Below are 6920 nucleotides of genomic sequence, written 5' to 3'. Positions count from 1 at the left end.
GGGCTACGCGAGAATACTCTACCACAGATAACCCATGGGTAGCTAAGGAGTATAACAACCCAGCAAGCATATTGTTACGCTTCCGTAAGTGCACGGATACGTCGTCAGTAAAAAAAGATTATCGATCCCACGAGGACTGGTTATAAGCACTAGCTATTGTTCACGTAGAATTAGCTAAACTACTGATGGTTGTAAGTTAACTATTTCCTAAGAGGAATGGTGATGGGGAGGTAGACGTGAGGACTAGCAAAAGAGAGAAAGGTTAACTTGGCTTGGGAAGAGTTCTACAAGTTCGGTTTCATTGTGGTGGAACCTGATGTATCATGTTCTATCTTTTCCTCATTGTCAATCAACATGCATTCGCCAGAAGTTAAAGTTACTATTCTTAAGCACTAAACAGAGAAGATCCCTGTTAAATCCTATTACGGTTAACCCCTGTCACAAGGGCACCTCGGTAGATCACAAGAATACAAATCTAATCGGTAAAATTAAGGATAGAGATAGGGGTTTGGTTCAGTCTCTTACTTCCTTGTGGAAAAGTTGCCTCGCCTTTCAAGGGAGTATCCTAGATATCCGTGAACGGGTTACTCCTGTCACTAGGGCCCCTCGAGTATACGATCTAAGATCCTCTCTTTATGAAATTAGCAGTTCCTACACAATCAACTAATATGATGAGATAATCTCAGCGAGTCTTATGCATATCAAATAAAAATAAAGCAAGTGAAATCATCCAATAAGTAAAGGCATAAACATGAGTCTTACATCAAACCCCATCCACAACTACTCCCTGATCCTAGAACAAGGGATCTACTCCATAGACGCTGGAGAAAAACCCAAAGACATAATAAAAGTAAGCATACAATCGTCAAACGAGAAGAGAGAAAGAGAACATATGCTTATCCAATAACGTCGAGTGATCTTCGGGTCCAATCCTTTGCTTCTGGAGTTGATGCGATGATGATGGTGATCTCGGAAGTCCGGGATAGAGTGGAATGGTACCAAGGTAAATCCTCTCTGACAGATCACCTCCTCCCCCCGAGAAGAAGAGCTAAAAGCCTTTATATAGGCTAGGGCATGGGCGCCGCACGACCCGTTCCACGGCCATGCGAAGTCCGCACGACTAAGCTCTTCTTGTCTTCGGGTAAAGTGGCACGGTCATGCCACGTTTGTACGACCGTGTCTTTCTTTGGCTCGGGCTGCACTGCAAGACCGTGTGAGGTTCACACGACCGTGTGGATCTCGGCTGCTGGTTGTGAGGCACGACCGTGCAAGGTTGCATGGCCGTGCTCTGCTCTCTCTCGATGAATGACCACACGACCGTGTAGGGTTGCACGGCTGTGCTCTGCTCTCTATCTGGAATCTCCACTCGGTCATGCAGGGGTGCGCGGTCGTGCTCTGCTTTGCTCGGGTGCATCGACAATCACCATTTTCGCTCCAAAAATTGTCCCTATCAACACAAAACCAAACAAAGAGAAGATCTCCGACAAAAGAGTAATAAATACTGAATAAATGATAAGAGAGATGATCATGAAAAGAATATATACAAATAAAGTAAGTGAATGTGTATTAAAGCATGCATAAACGATCATAATATCTACGCACATCATACCCCCAAACTTGAACCTTTGCTTGTCCTCAAGCAAAACACTGCAATCTATGTTCATGAGTTCCTGTAGTGTATCATAATCCCTAGTGTACTCGCCTAACTCTATCAACTAGTTTCATTGATAATCATGTTTGTGGAGTAACCTAAGTATGACCTAAGTATAAGTTCTTTGTGCTCGGTACAATAACTAACTCAAACTCTTCAAGTTTCAATTTTCTGTCCTAGTTAAGTCATCATACAATTGAATTCCTAATGTTCCCGGTGATAGACACTTGCCTGCCACCCACTTGGTTCGTTTTCCTTACATCACACAAGGTCTCAAAGGATACTACTCAGAATCAAGAGAAACATAACATTTATTTTCCTAGTAACCTAACTCGGTCTCAAAGGGGTAAATTATTAGTTTTCACTCATGACAACTATTTTTTATCCCTTATTCAACTCTTTTTTTTTTCTTATTATTTTTTTTGGTGCTATAGAGGTGTAACACTAATCACAAATACCAGATGTATATGTTGGGATTTAGATTTTTCCAAATGAGCTTCCATGATTCGAGGTCATCTAGTAACCAAAATATAACTAAGGAATCCCCATGGGAACAAAAGTACAAAGCAAATTAGATGAATCATAACTATTTCAAAATATTTCTACTATTCAAGCTTAAATACTTAAGTGAAGTGAAAGTAAGATCTTTAAGGTTAGGCCAAGACTTATACTAAACTCCGTACAATGCTTAGCTTATTTTATTCTACTAAAGATAGAGAAAGGAGGTACACCAAATATACTAACACTATTTCTACAACACATGAACTAAGAAAATACACGTGCTAGTCATTTTACTATTGGACAAATCAGCAGAGGAAGTAGAGGATTTGATGTTCTCAAATATGCCTCAAAACTATAAGTGGAAAAAGAAAGTGAAAATGAGATGCAAGTAAAAATATGAAACTAAAAGAAATAAAAATGAAATGCAAGCAAACTAAATAAATTTACAGAAAGAAAAGAAAAGGACTCGACACGACTCAGGAAAGAAAAGGACTCGACACGACTCAGGTACACAACTCAGGTTGTGCAAACACAACAACCCCCAAACTTAGATTTTTCATCGTCCCGATGAAATCAAAATGGCCGATGAGGCTAAAGGTCGGGGAGGTCGGGAAGCTCAGGATAAGACTCAACTACCCATCTCAAGTCCCTTACTTGTTTATGATATGAGAACAACTCGTCAATATTACTCTAAAAATTCCTCATATACCACCTAAAATCCTCGTTCTAAGCCATTCTCTTCCTATGAGCATCCATGAATTCAAGCATTCGTGTGCATAAATCTCTTTCACTCCTAAAACAGTCTTGCAAGTGCTTAAATTGCTCGTCCTTCATGCAAAAATTTCTAGTAAACAATCTATTAGTTTGTTCTAAGTTATGATGAAGAGAGTTAATAATAGGACGAAATTCTTGGAAATCAAATCGCAAAATATCTCAACTAATCGAAGGCATATCTCTAGGAATGGAGGGTGGAGGTGGGTTAAATTGTTGCTTTGCTAAAGTCAAACACCAATTCTCCTTAACATGGATCGTGGTCAAAGCCAGGTTGGGCAATCTAAGAGGAAAACTATCCTTAATCACAAGACTATACCCATATTCCTCTTGGCGAATCAAATGAGTGGTTAAACAAAAATTTAAATCCATTCGATAAACATCTTCAATCATTTCAAGACAGCTCAGATCATAACCTAGTACTTCCACAATATGAGTAAGCAATCCTCCTAAAATAATGGGGGCGGAGGAAGAAGTCTTCCCTAATGTTATCAGGTGCCTTAAAAAGAAATATCCAGAATTAATAGACACATTTTCTGTCATTGCCCATAAATAATACAAGTCTGAAAGTCTTACAATTCCTTCTTTACCGCCCCTTCCAAATATCATGTTCCTCATCATCATGTGGACATATTAAAAAATTGGGTTAATGATACTAGTACCATTAGAAACATGTGGATTAAAGCAAGACTGCCCACCAATTTTCTCTCATAAATTTGAATTTCAAAAGCAGGTAGGATTATGTAAGCTCCACCCCTAGGCAAATCATAGCATACATTAAAATCCTCAAGACTCCATTCATAGTCATCATTAAATAAATGAAATTTTAATTTTTCTCCTCCTTGAACATTATCAACAGTGATGGAGCTTAAAATTTCCAAAACGATACGAGGATAAGTTGGGTACTTCATGGTCATTACGTTAGTCCAACCTATTCTATCAAGCAACCAATCAATATCATTCCTAAACCCCAGCACTTCCAAGGTTTCTTGGTCCATAAACCTAGTGCTCAAAATAGAACGTTTGGATAAAGAGTGATAACGATGCAATTGTTCATCACTAGAGAAAGTAATGTCGAAGTTTTTAGATATACCTTTGAAGCGTGCATTCCCCTTGTTTGAGAAAACCAACAACTCTATTCCTTTCCTTTGATGAGAGCTCTCTTCGATGATATTCGACATCACAGATGACGAGAGAGGTAGATTTGAATGAGATGAATGTGGGAGATGGGTGGTAGCACTTTTGGGAACTTGTGGGAGGAAGGAAAGAGAAGGGGGGGGGGGTATGAGGAAGAAGATGATGGGGGCGGCACGGCTGTGTAAGCCTCTGCTCACCCGTGCCCTAATAGGAGTGGAATTGGGACGGGTCATGTAAGAATCCATATGCCTCTCTTGATAGCTTGGCACGACCATGTCAGTTGACACGGCCGGTTCTTTCCTCTTCTCGGTCACGATCGCACGACCGTGCCAAATCTGCACGGCCTGTGCCCTATTCCCCTCTGGTGACTTCGCACGGTCGTGCCTTTCGGCACGACCGTGTATTGTTCTTTCTCTACACAAGCCACACGATCGTGCGGGGTCGCACGACTAGTGACATTTCTTCCTCTATTAACTTCACATGGCCAACTCTCTTACGCGCGTAGTGTCTCGCTCTTCACCTTTTTGACTCCTCTGACGCCTCCACACCCATGAAAGGATCACGGCCAGCTCATGGAGGTTATGCACATCCTGAAAACAAGATCTGACAATTTGAACTAATTAAAAAAATAGAATGATAAATTGATAACAAATTAAAATGAAAACCCTTGGGTTGTCTCCCAAGAAGCGTTTGTTTTAGATCTTTAGCTCAACCCCATATTAGTTAGTGTGGACTAAACCCATGGAAGCATGGCTCTCCTCCTCGGGTTAATGCTCCAGTCTGCTCCTTCAGTTTTGCGCGTGCAGGACAGATGCACTTCTCTTTTCTTGTTGGAGGAGACCTTTCTTCGAAGCTGCATTCCTCATCTTTGTGTATATTTGTCTTGCTAGAATTTCCCTGAGAGGAGGAGACACAGTTAGGAGAATCAGATAAATCAAATTCCAACCGTTCTTTGCTGATCTCCAAGGATAACTTGTGATTTTTTACATCGATGAGGGCTCCAGCGGTGGCGAGAAATGGTCTTCCAAGGATGATTGAGATCTTGGGATCCTCCTCCATGTCCAAGATAATAAAATCTGTGGGAATGATGTATTCGCCTACCTCTACTGGCACGTCTTCCACTATACCCACTGGATATCTACATGAATGGTCAGCCAATTGTAGTGTCATAGTAGTAAGTTTGATGTTCTGGAGTCCTAACTTCTTACATAATGAGTATGGAAGCAGGCTAACACTCACTCCCAAGTCATAGAAGGCCTTTAATATGAGCTCAGGGATAATTTTACATAGTATAGAAAACCTTCCTGGATCCTGGAGCTTTGGGGGAATATCTGCCATGAGTAGAGCGCTGCACTTCTCTGTCAGTGCCACAGTCTCGAAGTCGCCCTTCTGTCTTTTGTTAGATAGAATACCTTTTAAAAATTTGGTGAACTTCGGCATTTGGTGCAGTGCGTCTATCATAGGTAATTCAATGCAGATTTCTTTAATCTTCTTAAGGAATCGGTGGAACTCTTCATCCTTTTGGGATGTAATTAGTTTCTGGGGGAAAGGAATTATCTGACTTTGTGGGGGAAGTGGAAGAATCCCTTCAACCTTCTTGGTGATCTCCTCCCTATCCTTGTTCTGGACCAAATTAGGCATAAGAGGAGAGGGCTCTTCATCTGAGTCAATTCCTTTCCGAGCAGTCATTTGGGAGTCTCCCAAAGTCTGTCTGCTCCTCAGCTCAATGCGGTTGCAATGTTCCACCGAGTTTATGTCAAGCTTTCCCGGAAATGCTCCTGGAGCTCTTGAAAAGGACTGGGCTATCTGGGTGATTTAGCTGTCCTGCATCTTTTGATGCTTTTTAGAATTCTCTAATCTTTGATTCAACTGCTTAATTTCATTCTTCATCTCTTTTTGCTCCAAGAGAGCTTCTTCAAGCATCTTTTCGATTCTGGACAGTTGCAAAGGTTGCTGTTGTTGATAAATATGTTGTCTAGGTGGGTAGCTTTGTTGCCCAGGTTGGTAACTTTATTTTATTGGTCCTTGATCCTGATTGCCCCTGTAAGAAAAATTTGGGTGGTTCCTCCACCAAGGGTTGTATGTGTTGGAGTAGGGATTATTTTGCTTTTGGTTATAACTGACTATCGCATCGCATTGCTCAAGTTAATTTATTTGTGCTTGTATTGGTCCTAGGGGGAAAGTATCTTGAGCATGATCCGAACTTCAGCAAATTTCGCAAACACACACTATTGCATTGGCTATGTTGTTCCCTATGGTCTCAAGCTTCTTGGTTAGAGCATCCAGCTTTGCAGACATGAGTGTGACTGCATCTACGTTGAATTTTCCTGATGCCTTTATTGGATTCCCAGAGAAAGAACCTCTAGATCATTCAGCTGCCCACTGATGGTGGTTCTGTGCCACATTTTCTATAATCTCTTCAGATTCATCAAGGCTCTTGTTCATTAATGCCCCTCCTGTAGCAGAATCGAGGGACACCTTCGTGTGATAGTTGATTCCATTGTAGAATGTGTGTAGCACCAACCACTTCTCGAGGCCATGATGGGGGCACTGTCTCAGCATACTCTTGAATCTGTCCTATGTTTCGAATAATGATTCTGAGTCTATCTATTTGAAGCTTACAATTAAATTCCTCATGTGTGCAGTTTTACTCGGTGGGTAAAATTTGTCCAAAAATTCCTGCTCACACTGATCCCAAGATGTTATGCTGTTTGTTGGTAGAGAATTAAGTCACTGCTTGACTCTATCTTCCAGGGGAAATCCAAAAAGGAGTAACCTTACTGTTTCTGGAGGGACCCCATTTACTTTCATAGTACTGCAGATCTCATATAAAAGCTCCAAGTGATGATTTGGATCATCG

At 41.1% G+C, this 6920-nt stretch overlaps 1 pseudogene; it reads left to right on the top strand.

The window, feature by feature from the left end:
- The first annotated feature begins 6593 nt into the window (after positions 1–6593).
- Positions 6594–6665, top strand: LOC121968932 (annotated as a pseudogene).
- The last annotated feature ends 255 nt before the right edge of the window (positions 6666–6920 follow it).

Source organism: Zingiber officinale, chromosome 3B (genome assembly GCF_018446385.1).
Source record: "Zingiber officinale cultivar Zhangliang chromosome 3B, Zo_v1.1, whole genome shotgun sequence".
NCBI lineage: Eukaryota > Viridiplantae > Streptophyta > Magnoliopsida > Zingiberales > Zingiberaceae > Zingiber > Zingiber officinale.
This window is presented reverse-complemented; position numbering and strand designations above follow the sequence as displayed.